At 40.9% G+C, this 25,364-nt stretch overlaps 1 protein-coding gene across 6 annotated transcripts in view; it reads right to left on the minus strand.

Annotated features, from left to right (window-relative positions):
- Bbx (BBX high mobility group box domain containing) overlaps positions 1–25,125 on the minus strand; it is a 241,533-nt gene extending 216,408 nt beyond the window's left edge. For all 6 annotated transcript variants that reach the window (XM_038345735.1, XM_038345737.1, XM_038345734.1 and 3 more), the window contains exons 1-2: positions 24,995–25,125; positions 21,624–21,697 (exon numbers count right to left, since the gene is read on the minus strand). The gene's annotated coding sequence lies outside the window, so the exon portion shown is untranslated. The remainder of the gene's footprint in view (positions 1–21,623; positions 21,698–24,994) is intronic.
- Positions 25,126–25,364: the final 239 nt, after the last annotated feature.

The following is a 25,364-nucleotide window of genomic DNA, read 5'->3' on the forward strand; positions in this document are numbered from 1 at the left end:
CAAAACTGTGGTTTTAACCACTTAACACATCATCACTACCTACTGAGCAGGACCAAGACTTGAGAGAGCTGGAGCCAAAGAACAAAAGCTAACTCCCACCCCCAACACACACACCACATAGTAATGGTTTTCCTGATAAATAATCCTGGTGTTGCTATTCTTTAAAGAGTAAGAAAGTAATCATCATCCTTGTTTAAAAAAGAAAATGAGTTTAGGGACTATTCCAAATACAGATGCTACATTACTGTCTTTGTAAATATGCAAGGATTAAACATATACAGTCCTCAGCTCTCTGAACGCCCACCCTAGAGACTGATGTCCAACACTGAAGACTTTCTGATTCCACTAATCTCTTATCACCTTGTCCCACAAAAATTAAAAGCTTTTATTTCCACTTAGCTGCCACTTAAGATTTATAAAAGGCTCGTTTTCCCCTCTCATTCTCCCAACTCAAATCCTCCTAGAAAATCCCTGCCTCTTCACAGGTTGCCAATTTTTGGTATGTTAAAAATACCATCAAGTTTCACTTATATGATATGACTATTAGCTTTTAATGACGGCTAAAAGGAGATGCTTAAAGTCATTTTCTCATTCTATCACAGCACCCATCTCATAAGGGAAACCCCCTCCATAAAGGTCAGAAAGTTTTTCTTCTGTAATCAAACTTTAAAAAACAGACTAACTAGCCGGGTGGTGGTGGCGCACGCCTTTAATCCCAGCACTCGGGAGGCAGAGGCAGGTGGATCTCTGTGAGTTCGAGGCCAGCCTGGTCTACAAGAGGTAGTTCCAGGACAGGCTCCAGGCTCTAAAGCCACAGAGAAACCCTGACTCGAAAAATCAAAAAAAAAAAAAAAAAAAAGACTAACTGAAAATATATGAAACTGTTTAAGCCAAGAGGCACGTGACAGAATCAAGCCTTTGTCAGTAATGCACTACAGAAGTAATGTCTCCACTACTTAGCCTTTTGTCCTGTGTGTATAGTTTTTAAATGAGTTCCATAATTACTAAGTATTTTATGTTTAAAATCTCTCTCTACCAGTTTCTAGAGTTTATGTTTTAGTATCTGTGTTTAAAGGCATGAGTTCCTGGTCTATAACTACCTACAGAGTCTCTGCCTACATCTCTGTAAGTCAAACAATGTACACCCCAATGAGGTGCCATTACATCAGAGACAAATATTTTGTACATTTATAAGGCAATTTCATGACAGAAGACAATAAAGTGTCTTGTTCTAAGAAAATCAGTCTATTTTGACAATTTTCCAGCATTTGGAAATAAAGTACCTTAAAGGAAAAGGTGCCTTTTTTCTAAAATTTACGCAAAGAATAGAACAAGGTACCTATCTGGACTACCTGGTTCTTAGTCTTTGGAAGATCAAGACTAAATAATGCCCACTGCCAAGCAAACTCCCAGGAGCAGAACTCTGAAGAGGCACAGCAGACTTCCTCCTGAACTGTAAAATAGAAGTATTTTCACAGAAAAGTTATAAAAATACTAGGCTTAAAATATGGCCATGGATCTTAATTTATTGTTTGTCCATGTGCATACGAGAGGCTTCAGTCCATGACCAGCTAGTAGTGAGCACTGTCTCACTACAGAAGTTTCTGAATACGACCACCAGGAAGCATCATGGGTACAAGTCAGTCAGAAAACTAGCTCCATTACAGTCTGACAGACTTCTCTTCTGATCGGCTTTGAGTGGTTTACACTCTCATGACAAAACAAGTCTAAGAACACCAGAATAAGGTCTAAAGGCTGTTCTCCTTAGGATTGGGATGAGCTGCTGAGGCAGAGATGGCTGTTCCCAAGATCAGCCAGTAATAAACTCAGGGCAATTGATAAACTAGCATGCCATTTAACGATTGTGATTGTTTTGCAAATTCTTGATCTAAACACAGGGAACAACACTGAAGCAATGTTTCATTTAACTATCTGTTAGCCACCAAAATCAGGTCATATCAAAAAGTCAATGAGAACTTGCACAGGAAGGGAATAAAGTAATTTCAAGTAATAGATATATAAAGGTGATTTTAAGGTAACATAAAGTAAAGGAACACACAATGTGTGTACACAGTTTTAGCTTCATTCTCAATAGAAACAAAAAGTCACATAATCCTGTGTGATCACAGTGACACCAACCAGCTAATGTTTTCACATTATTTTAAAGCTCAACCCATTTTCATAGCAAAACAACTCAAGGGGTGTTATATATGCTCTGCCACTCATGCCTGGGTCATACTTCCTTAATCTGAGACTTTCTTCAAACTTCAAATGATGGAATACATTACTCCAAGATCTCCAGTATCTCTTTTATAGTTAATATTCTACTTAGTCTCTTTAGATTCATAGTACTTCAACCTAAAACCATTCAACTTTTATATTTCTGACCACAGATATTCCATCTCTATAGAACATTAACTTTTTAGTTCACGAATTTACCTTAATCTTGAAATGATTCTAGAAAGGAGCTACTGAGGAACAAATACACACAGCAATCTGCTTGACAATGCATGAACACAAATTTTAAAAAGGCCATTTTATCCTGAGCTGGAGAGTAAGGCTTTAAAACCCAGGGCATTACAATTCAGTGGGAATCCGCACAGGTCCAGGGGGTGGTGCAAATGCCATGCCACAGAACAAGAGGCAGACAGGGGGAGGGGGTGATGACGAACTGAGAAAAAATGGCCAATCCACTGACCATAAGAATAACAGGGAAAGTGGGGGAGCCTCCGAGGCTCAGCTCCTGCATCTAAAGTTGAGAATGATGATTCCTGCAACACAGGGGTTGATAGAAAGGAGTGGGGCCACTGAGTCTGGGGAGGAATTCTACCTCGCTATCTTAAGGCTTCTCTTTTCCTATGCCACTTTAAACAAGTTCATGGGTTCTAACACTGCTATCAATATAAACTACACAAAATGAGCAGTATGCTCTACTTTTGCCAAACTGCAAGTTCTTAACAGAATTTCTTAATTCATTCACATTACAGCATGTCCAAAAACATTATACTAACTAAATAACAATTACAGAAATTAAGTTTTAGTAGGGCTAGAGATGTAGCTCAATTGGAAGAGTGCTTGCCTAGCGTTCAGGAAGCCTTGGATTTAAGCTCTAATAAACCAGGCATAGCGAGGCACACTAACAATCCCGCATTTGGGGGATTAAAAAAGGAGGATGGGAAGTTCAAGATCACCTTTACACAGTAAGGTTGAAGCCAGCCTGGGATACATGCAACCCTATTTTTAAGACAAGAAGTTTTTTCTAAGTTGGGCTAAAGAGATAGTTCAGTCAGTAAAGTAACTGCAGTGTAAGCATAAGAACCCAGCACCCCTATTTTTTAAAAAGTTAAAATAGCTCAACACCACAGCTTGCTCTACAGTCCTAACAGAGACATTAGAATCCCTTGAGCTGATTGCCAAGCCAGCCTAACAGAATCAGTGAGACCCTGTCTCAAAAAATACAGTGGACAGCACTCGGGAGGCAGAGGCAGGCGGATCTCTGTGAGTTCGAGACCAGCCTGGTCTACAAGAGCTAGCTCCAGGACAGGCTCTAAAGCTGCAGAGAAACCCTGTCTCGAAAAACCAAAAAAGAAAAAAAAAAATACAGTGGAAATCAATGGAGGAAGAATGACACCTAAGTCAACATCTGGCTTTTATGAGCTTGTTGTGCACATACCACCACCGCCCCATACAAACACACACACACACACACACACACACACACAAAATGGTTCTGAAGTTTTACTGTAATCAATCTTTCACTATTCTCCTACAGTAAATTATAGTATCTCTTTACTTTTGAGGTTATTTAGATATATAGCCTAACAAATACAACCAACCTCTGCATTATATAAAATACTAATGAAAAAAGAAAAAAATAATAAAATAGATTTTTATTTATTTTCTCATTTTTTTATTAAAAATTTCCATCTCCTCCCCTTCTCCCCCTTCCCTCCCCTCCCCTCCAACCATACCCCACCTCCCTCTCTCCCCAGGCCAAAGAGCCATCAGGGTTCCCTACACTATGTTAAGACCAAGGTCCTCCCAACTCCCCCCAGGTCCAGGAAGGTGAGCATCCAAACTGACAAGGCTCACACAGAGCCCGTCCATGCCGTAGAATCAAAGTCCATCGCCATTGTCCTTTGCTTCTCAGTCAGCCTCCACCGTCAGCCACATTCAGAGTCCGGTTTGAAATAACTTTTATATTGAAAGGTCTCCTTTTTTAAAGTTGGCAGTGCTATATTAGATCTTCTAATTGGTTATTAACCCTCTCCTAAACATGCCAAACTAATATGTGTGTGTGTGTGTGTGTGTGTGTGTGTGTGTGTGTGTGTGTGTGTGTGTATAAAACACTTCACTATTTGCCTTCATTTCTTTGAAAGCACTAGTTGACATAAAATTATGAAGTGAATGTGCTCTGGAAATAAGAGTAGTTCAAATATCTAGGTATCACAGTTTCCAATTAATTTTCATTATAATTTCAGAAATGTTTCAATAGAGAAAAAAATACCCTGTAACTACAATGTGAATCCCACATAAAAATACCAAGCATATGACACATATTTGTAACCTGTTATTTGAATCTCAAATTCAAGGCTAGCTTGCTCAAAATAGCAACAATTCATCTTTATGAAGGGGGAAGGGACTTTAATCCCAGCACTAGGGAGGCAGAGGCAGATGGATCTCTGACTTTCAGGACATCCAGGGCTACAAAGAGAAACCCTGCCTCAGGGGAAAAAAAATAGGAGGAGGAGGAGGAGGAGGACAAGGACAAACAGACAGACAGACAAAAAGGAAGAAAGAGAGAGAGAAAGAGGGACAGAGTGAGACAGAGAGAGAGACAGAGAGAGAAAGGGTTGGGAGGAGGTAAGGTGAAGAGAACTGAACATATACATACTCAAAGTTCGTTCTTCGTCAGTGTACAGTCCTTTTACTTCCCGTCATTTGCTCTAAAAAATGTTGTCCGAGAACAAACTTTTCACATTACTTTAAACACTTAAAAGTACAAATACATCTAAGCACATCAGAAATTTAGGATTCACTTCGATATAAACAACTAAAGCTTACTGCTGTTCTAGGTGACAGTAATCTAAACAAGTTGAAAATAAGAGTGGAAAAAAATCTTAGCTCACAAATTCTGTCTTGCACAGAGGCAGCTTTCTAGAAGAATGGCTAGAATATGTAAATTTTGCCCTCAGGGGAGCTAGTACAAACTCAGTCAGCTGGGTCAAGCCACTAATTTTAAGCATGCATCTATGTCTGTAAAATGGGAATATCTTACTAGCCACCTCACAGACAATTCTTAAGTACAAATAAGACCATGTCAATTAAATCACAATACAAACTCTAAGTTACAAGTGTATGATTTTAGCACCGTACAGTAGTAAAATAAGGGTTACAGTCTCACAATAAAGATCTGATAACTTAATGACCAACAAGGTAAGAATAAAGCTGTCTTAAATATTATTTGGAGATCATCCGAAAGATGCAAGAGGATTTCTGAGAAAAAATTAAACTTGCATTCATTTGTGGATAGCTTGGGCAGACCAGGTTGTCTTCGTAAGACAATAAAAAGGGAACTTCCTACATTTGCTACAAGGCATTAGAAAAGCAAATTAGAATTCTGCAGTTTATTTTGTCTGCAGATGTGAAACTGCTTTAAATAAACATGTACCTGTCTTGATGGGTATGGCAGAGGCAAAGAACTGCATTCGTGTGGCTAGTTTTTAAAGGAGAAAACCCAGCAACCCGGAGAGATAATGTCTATTCTCCCCAACTCTGGCATCAGTCAATAATACAAAAGGCAATTTTAAACTGTCACTCCAAGGTTAGGAATTCCATTAGGTCAGCACCTAGAACATGACAGGAGCTCAAAAACACTCCAAGTGGGTATGCAGAACTAAGTTGATGGTACAGGTGAGAACAGAATCTAGCTAGAAATTTCTATCACTGTAAAAAAAGAAAAAAAAAGTCTGAATAAGGTAATTCCAAAGCAGTAAAGAAAATGTAAATGACCTTCCTAAAATGTATTTGCAACTAATTCAGTCCTACTTGTGACAGTACAAGGTTGGGCTGACATGTGACATACCCACTTCCAGTACTGGGGAAGAAGGAATAGGATCAGGGCAGTCAATGTCACCAAAGCACATCCGTGTGGGCAGCACTGCCAGTACAGTATACATTTAAAGGCCCCTGGTCCACTGCTATAGGCCAGAAGCTCCTATCCACAAGTGCAGTATAAAACAACCAATTCAACAAAAATTAATCAGACACCTACTAACCACATCCTAGAACACATACCACACAGATGAGTAAAACATACAAAGATGAGTAAAATCAGACCTCACTGTCTAAGATGGTCTCAATTTTATCTTTAAGATCTGAGATCTCCAAAGCCATTCCCTGGAGACGTTCTTGCTAGCTAACCCTACCACATGATCATTACACCTACCTATACAGTATCTGTCTCCATACATTGTCCTGAAACTTTTTATAGCACCTATCAACGCATGGGATTTCCCAGATACCTCAAGCTAAGCTATAGTCTCCACACCCCTATGCTGGAAGCTAATATTTACTGATTCCCTGTGTGGCAGGCACTTTTAGAGGCACAAAAAATACAGCAAAGAAAAACAGTTCCCATTCTTACCAGATTCCTCATATATAATCTAGACCCTGCCCTTTCCCTTACCAAATATCCTGATTTGCATATCCATTTAACAGTATTCTGGAACCCCTGCCATTGTCTATATGCTAAGGGAAATAGCAAAGATTAAGGCAAAGCCCCTGATCCTCACAGAACTTAAAATTGGTGTGGCACTAACCAGTTTGGTAGTGAGTTGCAGAGTGGGGCTCTTGAACCCCAGAATATAAACCAGATAGTCTATTTAAAATGAGAGGAAAACATAAGAATTTTTTTAAATTGATCTTTGTAACTTTCTAATATTTTACTGTTGTAATTACCTGAGACATGTAATTTATAAATAAATATAAAGATATCAACAATACATCCTCAAATTCTTTTACTGAATTTTAACATCGTTTTAAACCTGGAGGCCAGAGGCTTGGATGAGCATATATTTAGGGTGGGAAGTCTGACCCAAGAAGTGTTAACCTGGGGTCTCCGTTAGTTCACTTTGTCTCATTTAGATTAAACAAGCATTATGAGGAGATGGCTAAAGATGTTTATACAAGCAAAGTTAAAGTTCAAGCCCACCCTAATTTCTGTTTTTAATGTTTTATCACCCTATATTCACCAGCCCTATAACCCATAGATGTAATGAGACCTTAACTTTCTATTTCAGAATGTGTATGTGTTATTACTACATTAGAGATATCCTAAGACCAGAGCCACTGTTGTTTTGTTCTGCAAACATTACTAGTCTTCACTATTCAGCTGGCACAAAAATAATAAGTTTCATTATAACATTTTCACACATATGCATCGTTGTACCATGCTCGTCTTCACACCTCCGCTACCCCTCCATCATCTCACTGGCCCCTTCTTCCCTACAAAATGTCTCCCTTTTTCCTTCATGTATACGTAGAAATGTATGTAGGTAAGTCTAGCTCCATGAAAATGATATTTCATCTCCCACCCCATTACCTCCTCTTCTTCATACCTCTCCCCTCCCTTACTTCATTCTTCCTCTCAGAGTCTTCTACTTTTATGTCAGAAGAAGAAACATGACATTCTTTGAATCTGAATTCTCTGAACCTAATGATCTTTAATCCTATTTTCCTACAAAATAAATATTCTTTAAAACTAAAAAAAGGGAGAAAAAAAACTCCACTGTGTATACATACCACATCCTTCATTCGTCGTCTGTTGGTTGGCATCCAAACTGACTCTGCATCAACTACTGTGAACAGCATAGTAATAAATAATAAACATGGATCTTTGTGAATTCTTGTGACTTACAGATTTCTTCAGGGGCCACCCAGAGTGAGACAGCAAGATCCATACAGTGGTTCCATTCTCAGTTTTTTGAGGAACCTCCATACTGATTTTCATAATAGCTGTACCAGATTACAACTCCATTAGTATAAAGGGTTTCTCTTTCCCACATCCTCACCAACATTTGCTGTCATTTGTTTTGTTCGCAATAGCCATTCTGACTCAGGTGAGACAAAATCTCAATGCAGGTTTAATTTGCATTTCCCTGATGATTAACAAAGAATGTTGAATAATTTTTCAAAAATATATTGGCCATTTCAGTTTCTTCTTTCAAAAACTGTTCAATTCATCTGTCCATTTATTAAATAGTTAATATGGGTTTTGATGTTATATTCTGGTGCTCTTTACAGAGTCAGATATATAGCTGGCAAAGGTTGTCTTCTCATTCTGTATGCTGTCTCTCCACTGTCTGCAGTGTAGAAGATACATTCAAAGGTCCCTCCTATGTTAATGTGTTTGCTAGTGTTTCCCTCTAGCAGCTGCAGAGTTTCTGTATTAAGTTCAGTCTTTGAAGGAGAGAGAACATGAGAAAGAAATTCAGGACCGTGAGGGAACCTCCACCTGGCAATAGATGAAGAAAATGACTGAGCCCCACATTGGAGCACTGGACTGAGCTCCCAAGGTCCTGATGAGGAGCAGAAGGAGAGAGAACATGAGAAAGAAAGTCAGGAACGTGAGGGGTGCGTTCACTCATGGAGACGGTGGGACAGAACTAATGGGAGATCACCAACTCCAGTTGGAATGGGACTGATGGATCATGCGACCAAACCCGTCTCTCTGAATGTGGCCAACAGTGGGGGCTGACTGAGAAGCAAAGGACAATGGCGCTGGGCTCTGATTCTTCTGCATGGACGGGCTCTGTGGGAGCCTTCTCAGCTTGGTCGATCACCTTCCTGGACCTGGGGGGAGTTGGGAGGACCTTGGTCTTAACATAGAGTAGGGAACCCTGATGGCTCCTTGGCCTGGAGGGAGGGAGGGAAGGTATGGGTGAAGGGGAGGGGAGGGAAGGGGGAGGAGGAGGGGAGGAGATGGAAATTTTTAAATATAAAAAATAAACCATGAGAAAAAAAAAGACAAAAAAAAGTTCAGTCTTTGATCCATCTTGAATTGATTTTATACAGAGTGAAGAATATAAATCTAATTTTATTCTTCTGTATGTGGCTATCCAAACTTCCCAGACCCAGTTGTAGAAGAAGAAGTGTCTTTTCTCCAATGTCTGTTTTTTACATCATTGTCAAAAATTAGGGGGCTGGGGACTGTAGAAATGGCTCAGCAATTAAGAGCATTTGTTGTACAATCATGATGGGCAGTTTAGATCATAGATCCAATGCAGCAAGTCAGGAGTCTTTGCATGTCTTTAACTTTGCGTATCCCAGGTTCAAAGAGAGGTGGAAACAAAGGAAGGGCTTGCTGATTTATAACCCAGCCCAGAAAAGTGAAAGTCCCAGGCTCAGAGAGACACCAGATGTAAAGAAATAGGTAGAGTAAAAGAAGAATATAAGATGCATTCTTCCAGCCTCTGCACATGGATAGGCATGTGCACAGTACATATGCACATACACTCACAGACATAAACACATTAAATAAATAAATGGATGGACGGACAGACAGACGAACGGATATAATAAACTTTTTGATTAGTTGGCTATAGCTGTGTGGGTTCATTTTGTGGTTCTCTTTTATTTCATTGATCAATGTGTCTTTTTACACTGCTTTTGTTACTATAGATATTAAAATATAGTTGTTATTATTATCTATAGTATAATTTGCAATCAGGTACTATGATGCCTCTACCAAAATAATGCTGTATTTATGCAGTTCCCCAATATATACTTTAGGGAACACTGATTACATTGAGATTTGATGATAAAATTTCAATCTGTAAAACCAGAAGCCACTGCTAAGTGAATATCAATTAGAAATAAATATGAGGTGTCCTGAAATGACATTACCAAACTGAGTCAAAACTTTTTAGAAAACCATTCAATTAATGAAGAAAAGTACACATTTTACCTAATTCCTAACATCTGTCTCAAATTGGGCTCAAAGTCTATGCATCAGGAATGATACAGAGGATCACATTTAAGGAAATTAAAAAGAAACATATGAAGCATGACAAGAGTTTCACGTGACACGCTTATCACTACTCTGTGAGTGCGTCTGCAGAGGCACAGTTCTGTACACACACAGAGTCATCCCATTCCTCGGGGCCTTTCAAATTACAGAAAATGTGTACAATTTTCATTATTTATGCAGAGATTATAAGTAGAAAATCATTAACATAAAACAAAGGCCAAGCTTACAACAAATCTGAATGAGTGCTCAGGGCCTTGGGCTTTTACAGCAACAAATAAGACCAGAACATGTGTCTACATATGAGACTTGTAAAGACATTCATTATTTCCATGAGGATTGGGAAATAATGAGATTTAATGCTTGTTGTTCAATGAAACCAAATGGCTCCAAATCAGAGAATGGGAAAATGATCAGATTATTATTAATCAGTGTTTCTGTCCTCTTTGCTACTCTGATGAAAACATTACAGTCTTTATCCGTGATGTGACTTTATAAAGAATATTTTCCCAGATTAGCGTCTTCCTTATGATATCATTTCTAAATAGATTTGTTGTAAAAGCACCCTGGGTTGAAAACTGGGAACACTGTGTACAGTATTTTAGAAACAAAGTTTTATTCTACACTGGGCCAACAGTCAGAAGTCACCAGCCGAGAGAGGGCCACAAATGAAACTAGGTGAAAATATGCAAAAACCACAATTATAAGATCAGACCCTATTCATTGTAAGTAAATGAAAATAAGAACCAAACTGGAGTGTCCACCAGTCCCACAGCTTCCTAAATAAGGAATCTACGTACAGGTCGAAAACACCCTGGAATACCTGAAAAGCACTTGATAAAGGAACTAGGCAGAACTTACGAATCCATGCTAATATTTGTACTAAAGGTATTTCTAATTAGTACAGTTTATCTAGGTAAAAATATTAATGACTGTAGATGTATCTGCACTGGCCTGTCTTTAGGCCCTTTTACCTCTAGTTCAAATTTCCCGTTCTATTAGTCGTGCTTTTCATTTTGGTGTGTATAGAATCCTCTCTGGGATATTACATAAACACTTTTGTTCAATCATGGTGTCATTACAGATTATGATATTAATAGCAATAGCTATGAAGCAAAATTTTAAAAACTTGACTGAAATACAACTCTGAATTAGTTGGTACCAAAATTTGGTAGCCATACAAATCTATTATAAGGATGTACTGATGTTTAAATAAACTTAAAAATTAACATGGGGTTTGGGATGGTGTTTGTTTTTTAGGTTTGGTTTTTGAGGAAGGGTCTGACTATTTAGCCCTAACTGGCTTGGAAATCATCATGTAGACCAGAACAGCCTGGAATTTCCCATCATCCTCCAGTCTGTCTTACAAATGCTGGGATTAACAGAAATATGCCACTACCAACCATAAACTTAATTTTTAAGAACGAATCCCGGTGCTCCAAGAAATTAGTTTTATAATTAATGACAATTAGAACAAGAATCATAGAAAGAAGGTCTCCCACCCATATTTCAGGGTTCAACACCTATGCTAGAAGTGACCTGTTTTTCACTAGTATTTGCCTAGTACTATTTTATATCCCACCTATCAGAACAACTAGTACATATTAATGTATATGACTGATATTTACATCTCCTGGCTACATGTTTGCTTTGAGGACAAGGATTATTGTATTTGTTTTTATACCTCCAAAGTCCAGGTCAAGTATCAGCACATGGTAGGCACCTGATTCATAAATGCTGAGTTAAACTGAAAAGACTTTGACTAGTTAAATCTCATCAGCATTTGATCAGACTTTTTTAGGAAAATACTGTTATTTGAGTATAACAACACATCAAGGAAAAAGAAGTGTATCAATTATCATAAATTAAACTAATTCAAATTACAACCTACTTGAATGAGAACAGTATGAAAGCTGTGAGGGTGGGAGGTTAAACAAATGGAAGGCCAGCACCTATGATTCAACATTATTTGACCAATGCAAGAAAAGCGATATTCTAATGATTACCCACAAAAAATACATGGTATTTTCAAGTTTCATGAATAAAGAGAAAGGAGACCCATTCTAAGAAAGCAAACTTGCAATCTTTTATCACTGAACTACACTGAGCACTGAATTTTCAGATTTAAAAACATTTGAGGGTTTAGGGATTTAGCTCAGTGGTAGAGCCCTTGCCTAGCAAGCACACAAGGCCTTGGGCTCAGTCCCCAGTTCTGGGGGCTGGAGGGAAACAAAAGGTAACTGGTACATACAACCTAGCTGAGTGGTGGTGACACATCTTTAATTTCAGCATTCAACTTTAATCCCAGCACTCAGGAGGCAGATGCAGGAAGATCTATGAATTACAGGCTACCCTGTTTTACAGAGTGAGTTCCAGGACAGCCAAGACTACACAGAGAAACCCTTGTGAATTCCAGGCTACCCTGTTTTACAAAGTGAGTTCCAGGACAGCCAAGGCTACACAGAGAAACCCTTGCAGGATGGGATTGGGCAGCTGGAGAGATGCTCAGTGCTAAAAGCTCTTAGTGCTCCTGCAGAGGACAGGGGTGTGGTTCCAGCACTCACATGGCAGTTCAGAAGGTCTGCCCCAGTTCCAGGAGATCTGACACCCTCTTCTGGCCTGCACAAGCACTGCATGAATGCATGTGGTACACAAACATACATTCAGGGAAACACTCATATACACAAAGATAAATCTTAAAAAAACTAAGAATATAAACTGGTTTCATATGAATAAAGATCTTAGCAACAAAATATGTTACTTTATATTTTAAACACAAGTATTTTCCCATGCAAATTTTTATTTTATAGAATATATTCTACTTATCACAAAAGAAATAGAAACAAGTTTCTTGGGCAAAATAAAAGGAAAACACATATCTCCTCAACCCACTTTCAAAAACTGATGAATCTGGAACTTCTGGCTAACTCTACACATCTGAGCATGTTTGATCAACGGGCACTCAGATATGAATATGTGAACTAAAATACACTCAAAATTTTCCCACTAATATTGAGTTTTCTTTCAAAGTAAATGTCAGAAAAGTGATTTACGATACTCCCCCCCATATTATACTGTCAAATTCCTCTAGTAAAATATATTCATTGATTGGGTTATTAAAAAATTCCAGAACACAAACACCACTGACTATTCAGTTAAGAAAAGTAACTGCTCATAAAAGAAGCAATGGTTTCTACTAATGTGTGAGAGGAATTAATAAATATTAAAACAATAATGGCTATGGCACTTCCATACTAGACAAACCAACAAAAAAGAAAACTGACCAGTTTGCAAACTAAGTTTGGAGCTGGTTTTGCCTTTCACAGAAATCTCGTGCATTAGGCCCAAGTCAGAGACTTTCTCTAAAAGTGATAAGGAATACAGTCCCATCATTTCAGAATGACGACTTCTCTTTTGAGAGAAAGAAAATCCGGGTACATCTTTGTGGAAATATTCTCTAAACCTTTTCACATCTAGCTTCTTGGAATGTGGTCCTGATGGCAGGTAAGTATAGACGAAGCCCCAGGAGACCACACAGTGCACACTAGCGGTCTACACCTGGAAAAAAAAAACCCTCACTAGCTGTGTGTCCTCAGACAAATTACTTATCCTGAGACTTGGTTTCTTTGTCATTAGAACAGGGACTTTTCTCATCTGAAAGTGATTGTGAAAAGTAAACTAGTAAAGGGAGGCGCTCAGTCCAAGTTTCTCTGTTCCTCCCAGTGTAAAACACAATTTGGGGCCGGGCAGTGGCAGTGGTGGCACAGGCCTTTAATCCCTGCAGAGGCAGAGGCAGGTGGATCTCTGCAAGTTCAAAGCCAGCCTGGTCTACAGAATGAGTTCCAGGACACTTTCCAAAGCTAGACAGGGAAACCCTGTCTCAAAAAAAAAACAAAAACACAATTTGGGAAACAGTTCTACAAAAAAAGACATGTAGCTTTCCATTGAGTATTAATCAAACTACACAGTCATCCTATCACCTTCAAAGACAAAGAAAGAACAAGGAATTCGGCTCAGTCTACACCATCAAAACAACAGGTGTCCTCATTTCACAAGTCCCACTACAGTCTCCTCATCACTATCCCAATTGGCACATGGAGGAACATTTACATTCTCAAACTCACTTACAAACAATTTTATTAATATGAGGAAGTGTTAAATACTAAAACGACCCAAAACCTATTCATTTATAAAATCAAATTAAAGCTTAAAAAATAAAATTTACCTCCATATTCTTATCTTTAAATACTGACAGGCAATATTACTGAGTACAGGCTCAGAGGGATATTGAGAGAGGGAAAACAGAAGGCAGAAAGAAAAACAGAAAATTTAAATTTCTGCAACTCAGAAAGATAAAGTCTGATGGCTACATACAGATTTTTTTTTCTTGTTTTGTTTTGTGAACTACTACACCCCATTTGTAGTCAATCATTGAACTACACTTAAGTAAGTTTTGAAAGATACACCAAAAAAAATGAAATAAAGCCAGGTATGGTAGTGCAGGTCCATAATCCCGGCATTTGGTCAGGCAGAGAGGCAGGAGGATTATGAGCTCAAGACCAGTCTGGACTATATAACAAAAACCCATCTTTAAGTAAAGGAAAAGGCCAGAGGAAGTGACAACTTATTACAATAATCAACACCACTAATAAAACCCAAGTCTTTAATCTGCAGCTTTCCTACATCAGGGAGTACAGTCATATCAATAATAAAAGAACCATCAAAACAGCAATCCTTTAGTATAACAGTCAGTGTCTATCAATGACAACTGACTGAAAGTTCTAGCAAAATTATAAACCAGACAAAGTGTTACTTTCTCCCTAGCATGTTATATACTGTCACATACCACATACCATCTTCATGGCAAGTTTCTCATTTACCCATGGTGGTTTTATAGGAATTTAAAAGTAAAATGCATAGTCTTACCATTTCCTAATTTTTTTAAAAAAGGAATAGAGACTCTCTATAAAACAAAACTAAAAACATTCTTATCTAAGAATAGAATAAATTTTCAGAAAACAGTCTATCATTTCATTGTTAGTTTTGAGGTTTTGTTTTTTGTCTTTTGTTTTTCTAAAGCAAGGTTTCACTGTGTAGCCCTGGCTGTCTGTCCTAGAATTCACTCTGTAGACCAGGCTGACCTCGAACTCCCAAATCCACCCACCTCTGCCTCCCGAGTGCTGGAATTAAATGCCCACACCACCGAATTTTTTTTTTTTTTTTGATGGTAAGAAACACATGTAAGTGACAATGTAACTGTTTTTGCAAACCTACAGTAACCGCAAAATATTGTAAAGGTAGCATTGTGTTCACCACTCTAAGAAAAGACTTAATGATTCTAAAAATTTCAGAGATCTGTGTTTGTTTAATAAAACTAAAAACCATAACAAAATGGAAAACATGAAGCTCATCTAAACGTAAGCTAGTTTGTGCATGTAAGCCTTCCTATTCAAGAGCCATTTCCCGCCGTTCAACTGAGGATACAGATATTAAAGACAATACTTTGGCTTCCCTGGCTTTACACCTCTTTATGCCTTGTACCCTTACACAGAGAACCACAGGGATTCCACAGGCACAACCGATGCAGTTACAAGCTTGTAGTGAAGTCAAAACAGCCAGGTGGCTCATCACAGATTCAAGTCAGCAGAAAGAGGTTCTTTGGTAGGAATGCCCGATAATTCACTCTATGAATTAAGGATGTTAACTCAATAGATCGCCCTCCTTATTTAAAACCCATACATCTCTATACAAATCAAGATTCAGACTTTAAGGGTTTTCATGGGTTTTAATACAGAAAAATGCTACAAACAGCACATATTATATAAAATTCCTAGTTAGATTACAATAGAGCAAACAATAAACATATATTGCTATATGTAAAGTTAAATGTACAGTCTAAGTGGACTTGAAAATTATTTAAATAGCCTTGTAACAGTCAGGGTTAAGTTTTGGTGACAAATGAATGTTGATACCAAAGTTTTGAGGAAGAAAAAAAAACACTTTACTTCAATAAATACATGTGAAGTACAAACGCATTTTCAAGATATACAAAGCTTATTAATTTATTGGGGATTTTAAAATGTGACAAATTAGAACTCATAAAGTGGGAAGGAGTTCCTGGGAATGCTAATCCTAAAACTTAGAAAAAAAAAGAAATTAATTATTTTAATTCATTTACATAAATTAAATGGTTGTTGAGGGTACCTAAAAATGAATATCTATGTGCAAAGCAAGGTATAAACTTAAAATGATAATGCTGAGAACCCTAATATTTAACTTCTATACTTTCTTTGCATTAAATTTCAAGTTTTGTTTTTCCGAGTATTTGTTTTTGTTTGTTTTGTTTTTGTTTTTTGATACAGGACTTTGTGTAGCCCCTGGCTATCCTGGAACTGCTTTGTAGACCAGACTGGCCTCAAACTCACAAAGATCCGCCTGCCTCTGCCTCCCGAGTGATAGGATTAGAAGTGTGCGCCACCATCCAGTTAAGCATTTGGTTTTTACACTAAATTTTTATTTTAATGCATGTCCCATTCATCCTCTCCTTAACTTATCTTCCTCTTTATGTTCTGCTATGTAACCTATCAAACACTAAAATTTACCTTGGCAGAGAGCAGATTTCAATGGCATATGAAGAATGCCCTGAATAATTAGTTAGAATAAAATACCACAGTTTATAAACAATCTTACATATGTGCCCATGAGTAGATTCAAGATTTTTATAATATCATTGTTATTTGTATGCCGATACATCTTCTTAATAAGGAAATGATAGGTTTTTATCACACAGAGAACCTTAAGTCCACAGTGTGGCTTGGATATAGCTCAGGACAGAGTACTAGTTATGAGGTCCTGCAAAACATTACCTGTGTCTATCACTAAGGGCCATCATGATGCCCATATGGAAACATCAGTTACACATCTTAATGAAAGTTTAGGAACACATGATCTAAGACAGTGGATCTCAACCTTCCTAATACTGTGACCCTTTAATACAGTTTTTCATGCTGTGGTGACCCCCCCACCATAAAAAATTATTCCATTGCTACTTCATAACTGTAATTTTGCCATTGTTATGAATTGGTTACTTGATATGCAACCCCCAAAGGGGTCACAACCCACAGATTGAGAGCCAATGAATTCTAAGTCATCCCAGTATTCATAAAAGTTATCAGGGAAAAAAAAACACTCGATGCTCTTAGCTAACCACCATGAAATATGAAGTCATTTTCTTCTCCACTTGTCCTGTTCTGTACCTTTTGTGTGTTGGAGTGGGGGGAATGAAACCAGGACTTTGTATATGTAGTACCCCACCACATAGCTAAATCCCAAACTGGCACTGCCTTTTTAAATGTGTTAAACAGCCTTTCCCAAATGAAAAAGCCACTATGGCACACTTTGACTTTTTCTTCTTCCTGGCTATTTTTACTATTAATTATTATTATTTCCTTCCCTAATTACTTGTCCAATAAAACAGACACAATATATACTGAGTGCTGATTACAGCTAAGAATTATTACATATGCTATTATCTTGTGTAGTTCCCACACTATTGTATAGTAATTACATTTTGCACATACAATAACAGAAGTTTTAAAGCTAAGAGGCGACACGCTCTAAGTCCCTCAACTAGTCTGCAACAAAGAGAACAGAGTAGAACCTAAGGCTCCTTATGTGCAAAGCCTCTCTCCCTTGTCCTATACACGCTAATGCAGGGATATTTACAGTGATGAGGGCTCTGTCAGTACTTCTCTGAACACACAGAAACACAGCCTAGATCTGGGGAAGCCAGAATGGACCTCAGCAGTAAACAATTTCAGAGGGTGACTCCTGCTCAATATTTAGCCATTGGTCTGTTATGCCAGAGTTTCTCAAAGTACTTCCCACCTACTTCAAAAATCCCCTTCAGAACTGGTTTAAATCTAAGTTTCTTGGTGGCCTCACCAGAGCAGAATATCTAGTTAAAGGAGCCTCCATTTTTAGCGTGCACTCAAGATTGGTATTTTCAAACTGTAAGTTCTAAAGTAAGTTTAGGGAGTCATACTTGGTGTTTCTGTTTCATAAAACAGCTGAGAACAAATGAAATTTATAAAGATTCTATAGAGACATAAAATATCAGACGATACGATCCACTGTCTCAAGAGACCTGCTTAGTTCTCAGATGCTATTTGGGAAGGAAAATTATATTGCATACAATTCAGCCAAGTAAGTTTAAGAAATACAACTGTTTTAACTTTTCCACCCTCAGTTTTTCAAGGCAGGGTTTCTCTATGTAGCCCTGGCTGACCTGGAACTCGCTCTGTACATCACACTGATCTCGAACTCTGAGCTCCTCCTGCCTCTGCCTCACGATTACAGGTGTGCTCCACCACCGTCTAGATTGTATTAACTATTTTTAATCTTCCTATCTCCTTTTAAATTTTGATATTCCTTTTACAAAAAAAAAATACAACCTTCCGTCACTTTTAGGATCTTAGTTATTCCATTCCAAGAGTTTCTGTTATAACCCCAGAGTCATTCTGAGGTCTCTGTATAACTACTCATAAAATTATTTAACCAACATTTTGCGGTATTTTGAGTCTTCTCTTAATTATTTTCCCTTTGTTTTTCATCCAACCTCTTCACTATGTGGAGTTATTTCACTTACCGAGATCCTTGAACCAATTGGTATAATTTAACTATGTATTCTTGGGGATAAATCAAATACTCCATGGAATTTACACTGTTAAGTATTTCATTCCCTCATTTTCTCATCTTCTATTTATGTTTTTAGATAGAATTCCTTACTGGCTTGTCTTCCTATCATGTTCTTGTTTAATCGGCACTTGTTTCAATATTTATCACATATTTTTTTCTTTGAAAGAAAAAATATGATAAGGATCCCCACTAGTATAGGGAATTTTTCCGAGTAAATCTGGACAGCTTTAAGATGATACACCTGGCATTCCAAGTAACTCCTGAAATGTTAAAATGATCAACTATGCATACGCGTGAAATTGAAGTCTAGCTTCACCCAGATATGACTGAAAAATATAGGCACATCTGATGCAAGGCACAGGAGAGACACGACATCAGTCAAGCCTGTTTTAAAAGCATCCCTTGGTGATAAGGTGTTAAAGACTGAGTGGACGCCAAAGTACAAGTTCAAAAAAATTGCCTTTTTCTTGACCTAAGTATCTGCTTAACACTTAGCTCCACATTGCAAATGATCCGTACATCTAAATTAATCTGATTACCGCAGCTAGAAACACAGTCAGCACAGTAGTGAGACACTAGGAAGAAACTTGGGCATTACCTAAAGTATAGCAAAAGCAGGCACATCTGTAGTGACACATGCCCAAAAGTTTGTTGTTGTTGATTTTTTTTTTAAAGATAGTGCCAGGAATCCTTGATTACTTCAAATAAAGATTTCTAACATAAAATTGATATTCACAGCAAGACTCACATGAAGATGTAGACACTGCTGGCACCTATACTCTTTATGAAGTAAGGAAAACGTACACCCTTCAAATATCCTAGCTAATGAATAATAATTGGAAATTTTACATCTTAATGAAAATGTGGTTTTATTAGTTTAGCTGCCAAATAACACATTATTTTCAGGCCCATTGTTCTTTCTATATTAAAAACAAAGCTATCTCACCAACTCATAACTCTTAACACTTTTTTTAATCAGATGCAAAGATCAAGATGGATTTATTAAGTCTCAAATTGTAAAGCTTTTAAGATACCTAAGTCTATAATGGAAGATTTCCTCAAACCACCCCAATACTCCAAAGACATAGCACCATGAAACAACATAGATAATCCACCCTTTTAATAGCTGGCATTTTATATGATATGCAAATCAGAGCTTCAGTTTCAGAATTTAACAGAGATATGCAGAATAAGAGAAGTTTGGAAACTCTTGATGATGCAGAAGCAGAAAGCTCTTTAAATTCTTACTTTGATAAGTAAAGCCTCATGTCCAGTAAATATATTGTGGATGCAAACAACGCAAGGTGACTTTTAAAGCTCTCACTACCAGTTTTACACTGTCACGATAACTCTACTGACTTCAAAGACAGTCCTTTAAAACACTGTTTTAATGAAGAAGCCATTTGCTATCTCAAAGAAATGCAGGAGCTAGCTGGTCAGATTGCTTTTATTCTGATATTGATTCTCATATTAAGTTTCTGAATTGGTCAAATACATTACCAGAGGGAAAAGTAACATTAAATGTTCCACCACAGTGAACACAATGTAGTGTTTTGTGTAAATGAATCTATTGCTATATAGAGAAAAGGAAACACTTAAAAAAATCGGCAATACTAAAATCCACATATTTTGGTACATACTAAATTCACCTTACAAAATAATCAGACTACAACCATTCCAGCTGGTCCACTATATATGTGACTTTATGATAGCTCTGATTGAAGGAAATACCTAACAGTGAGGGCTAGTATAATATTTATATTTCTTAAAAAAAACATAAAATTTAAATTACCTACACCCCTGCATTACCTAAACCCTCCAGTAATGTCCAAGTGTATTTGTTACTAGCTACTGACTACCGCAAAGGCCTGATCTTCAAACTTAATCCCATTTAACACTAACATATCTATTAATCTATACAACATCCCAACCAGCCAATCAGGAAACAAGGAAGGCATCTCAAGTTTTCTTTCACGGAAAACTGACTCCAACCCATTTTCATTCACAAAACACAATTTCCAAATCCACTATGGTATTATCATAAATTTAAAAATTTATAAAACTCAGTACAGCTAATTTCTTAGATATCAGCAACTCTAAATACCTTTACAGTGGAGGGGCTGACTTGCTTATTAGTTTTCTATAGTTTCCAGACACTGTGTTGCTCTTAAATGTTGTGCAAATCCTGTTTGCACTGCACTGTTATCTCTCACAAACTTTTCAGACACTTAGTACCCCAGACATATTTTGCCAAATTTTCCATTTCGGAGATTGGGAGACATATATCTGAAAATGGCAGTTAACAATAAATCTCAGAGTAGATGTTTGTTTTATGCACAAGACTAGTAAAATGCTCCTAATTTCTCCGATTACATAAATTTTTACAGAAATTATTATCAATTTTGAATCACACTTGTACAGTAAATAAAAGATTTACTATAGTACCTAAATAAAACCTTCCCTAACCTAACAGTAACTGTTTCGTGTACCACAAAAGATGAGTATCTGGGGAAAAGTGAACACATCACATAATTAGAGAAGTCTTCTTTATGGTGTTTCCTTGAGCTTTTAATAAGTTCATTCCTACATTACAAGCCTTCTACATTACTGTCTGACAAATTTACTAGGTCTTCAACTCTGTGTAAAACTTCATTACCAACTGAAATGTCTATTTGATAATTAGTTTTCAAGTGACACTTGGCAGATAAGCAAACAAGCATTTAAACTACCTTGAACTGGCAATAGCCTACAGCTAAACTGTAAAGCCTGAGAGAAACTCTGTGAGACAAGCTCCCCGGGTGTTGAGGGGGGAGAGGGGAGGATTATAACCCCAGTAAGTGTCTAATAATGACCCTTTTGTCACTACCCACTTCCCGCTCTCAGGTAGGTGCATACTTACCCGAGAAGAAGGTAAATGGAGGTCCACAGGAAGGAAGATGAACAGCAGCAGAGCCTTTGTCATATGATAGTAACCTATAAGTAACAAATAAAGGCACATCATCAGGACGGGAAGGCTTTGCAAGAGTACAAAACCCAGGAGTCCAGCTCCACACCAGCCCCTTGCCTGTCTCCACCCTCCTCCCTGAGAGAGCTTTAAGGGCAGAAAGGGAAAGCTCTTCGCTTATTCAAAGCCAGTGGGGGCAACCCAGCTGGCATTCCAGGGTCTCCCCAGAACCCTGCTTTCTACTCCCTGTCTGTACAAAGCAGAAAGTTGATCCGTTCTGAACAGGAAAGCCCACATCACGATCATTCATCAACTTGCACAAGTGATCACCACCCCCTGAACAAATACACCAGTAACCAAATCGTAAAGATCGATGGGCACTCCTCCGTGCCTCGCTGTGCCCAGGAGTCAGCCAGCCTGAGGAGCCAGGGCAGCAGCGGCTCCAGGTACCACAGCCCTCAGACCTGCAGACCTGGGCGGCCACAGCCAGCTCCCAACAGCTTGGCTGGGTCACAATCCCGAGACTGGAGATCGGAGTCGACCTGGGAAAACACATTCTCCAGAGCTCACGACAGCAAGCGCAGGCCACCAGGTCGGCGAGGTCGGGGTGGGGGAAGCTAGGAAACGCTGAGGGAGAAAGGGAGGGAGGGATCCCACCCAGGGAGGGATCCCACCCAGGCTTTGTTGCTGGTCACCATCAAGTTTGCATCTTAGTACAAAATGTCGATCTTAAAGGCTGACAAGACAGAGGCAGAGGTAGAGCGAGAAAGAGAAAGGCAATAGAGTCCATCTTGCTTTGGGGAAGAGGAGGAAGGAAAAAAATGAAGTGTAAATCCCACACTCAGGGCGTAAAAGTCTGCTAAACACCTTTCCACAACGCAGGAGCAACGAGTGGGGTGTCCCTGTGCCCGTGCCGGCTCGAACTGGCGGCGGTCTGGGCGGGGGGTGAAAAACGCCTCCCTCCCTCGCCTCCTCTTCCTCCTCCTTCCCCTCCTCCTCCCCCGTTCCTCCTCCTCCCGTTCCTCCTCCTCCCGCGGGCCCCGGCGAAGATCCCGCCGCTGCTGCCTCTGCCGCCCCCCAGGGAGGCACCGCCGCCGCCCGGCCCCGCGCTGCCATTCCAAGCTTAGACCGCGCGGCGTGGCGCGCGTGGGGCCGGGCGCCGGGTGGCCGCGCAGAGATGTCCTCTCCGGGGACCCCCGCGCCCCCTGGCCGTAGACTGCCTACAAAAGTCGCGCGAGCAGAGGTGGCGGCGGCGCGCAGGAGAGAGGACGCGCGTGGGGAACCCACGCCACGAGTGGACAGCCCCAAGGGATGGCCGAGAGCGCCCCTCCCCGTGCAGGGAAAGTACCCCAGTCCCCGCCAGCCAGCCCGAGGAACGGCAGCCCGGAGTCCACGGCCGGTAGACGAGAACTGGACGTGTCATTAGCAGGACAGGCAATGGTTTCAAAGCCCCAGGCCAATGACCATTAGCCGAGGCAGAGCTAGCTCGGTCCCCATCCCCCACCACCTCCACCCACCTTCCCCCTCGCAACCCCCACCTCCACCCCACCTCGCGAAACTTTTCAACAAGATCCACCTGGGCTAATTTGTCCTCAGACAGTTAAAATATTGACTAGACCCTACACACTGCGAAGGAAGGGCAATGCACGCTTTATTTTCCTTTCTACAGAAAGGAAAGCAAAAAATAGCTTGTCTCTGTGTCTCTCCCTCTCCCCCCCCCCTCTGTCGTACATGTTGTGTCTTAGCTTTTTGCATCGTTTCGTTTTACCTTCCTCATTTAGCAGAAATGATCGTGGGTATTTCACACATAAACGTGTTCCAGATTCCTGGATCCAGGGTCCTTGTAAATTACAGGACTCGGGTTCGGTCTCAGTTACATTAAGTTTCATGCGATATCCCCAAAATAAATAAAATAATAATAATAATAATACATTTCTGAGGGTGAGTGAGCAAGCGAGGTGGAGGAGGAAAAGAAGCCTCCAGTCGGATTTCTGTAATTTACTAGCGACCCGGATCGCAGCAAATAACAGTGTAACAGGAGCGTGGCTTCAGGGTTGGGGAGGCTCTTTCTGGAGGCGTCGACCCCATCCCCGGATAAAGGACCTGCAAGTTTTCTGTCATCGCGACCATGCAATGCCATAACTTACCTTCAGAATGAGTCTTTAAACAGCCAAGGCCTTCCTCCTCCCCTCCACCGCCACCACCCCCAGCCTCGCTCTCTCCACCTTAAACTTATTGACACAACATAATCCCACATTCAAGCAAAATCCTGACACAGCCTCCCTCCTCCTCTCCCCCCTCCTCTCTCTTCCCTCCCGTTTCTTCTCTCTCTCTCTCTCTCTCTCTCTCTCTCTCTCTCTCTCTCTCTCTCTCTCTCTCTCTCTCTCTCTCTCTCTCTCTCTCTCTCTCTCTCTCTCTCTCTTTCCCTCCCTCTCCCCCTCCCCTCCCTCTCCCTCTCTCGCCTTCTTCGCCCTCTTCCCCTCTCCCCTGTTCTTCCTCCAGGCTACTCTGGCACTAAAACAGCACTTTCTCCACTCGCCGCGCATTTGGCTGGGGGGGTGGGGGGGTGAGGGACGAGGGGGGACACCGATCTCGGGGCCGGAACACCCCAATCCTAACTCTCCAGATGAACGAGCAACTGGGGGCTGCTGTTCCCGGTCACCGACGCGCACACGCAAACGTAGCCCCGACCCACCGAGGGCAGCCTTCCCGTACCTTCCTCCCCTGCCCCGGGGCTCCCCCAAGGCCCCACCTCCCCCCCGGCAGCCGAGCCCTGCCCGGGGCTTCTCCACGTACTTTCGCCTCCTTGAAGTTTGGGGCTCCCCGGGCGGCCACGAGCCGCCCCGCCGGCGTGGGGACCGCTCCGTTGTTGTTTTCCTCCGGCGCCTCCAGCCCGCGCCCCGGCTCCGTGCCCCCTCAGGCGGCGCTGCCCGGGCGCCGAGAGGTGCTCGGCTGCAAACGCAGCCTGGCACCGGCTGGCCTACTCCTCCCCAGCCCGGCCCCCAGCTCGCGCTCGCCGGGCAGCGCCGCGCGCCCCCCGGCCCGGGCCCGCCACCCGCGCGGCCGCCGCGACCCTCGGCCCGACCTCTCGCCACCCAAAGTTTTGGCTGAGGGGAAAGTGGCCCGCGAGGCGCCGGCCGGTGGCGGCTCGGGATCCGGACGCGCGGGCTCCCCTCGCCTTCCTCAAGTCCACCCTACCGGCTGCCGCCGCCGCCGCCGCTCCAGCCGCGGAGTCCTCGGGCTGCAGCCCCGGCGGCTCGCAAGTGAGTCGGAAAACAGAAAGTGCGGGAGAGCGCCCGCGAAGGCTGCGGATGGCGGGCGCCTACCTCGCGGGCTCGCCGCGGCGCGAGGGCGTGTGTGTGGCTCGCCCTCAGCGGCCAGTCAGGGGCTCTCTATGGGAAAGTGGAGAGGAGCTCGCGGAGCCGCGCTGCCTCCGCTCCACTGTACACTGCTCCACATACAGTACATGCAACCCGGAGAGACTGAAAACACTCATTTTATATAAGGCAGCCTGCCATTGGCTCGCGCCGTGACGGACGGGCGGCGCAGCCAAACAGGAGGCGCGTTACACCCAAACACACGCACACATACACACATTTCACAGAGACACACAAAGATCATCACATTTTCTATTTTCTAATGTTCGGAACCTGTAGACAGTGGGCGAGAACAGGTAGAGAGGCCCGGCGGAGTGAG

Source organism: Arvicola amphibius, chromosome 10 (assembly GCF_903992535.2).
Source record: "Arvicola amphibius chromosome 10, mArvAmp1.2, whole genome shotgun sequence".
NCBI classification, from domain to species: Eukaryota; Metazoa; Chordata; class Mammalia; order Rodentia; family Cricetidae; genus Arvicola; species Arvicola amphibius.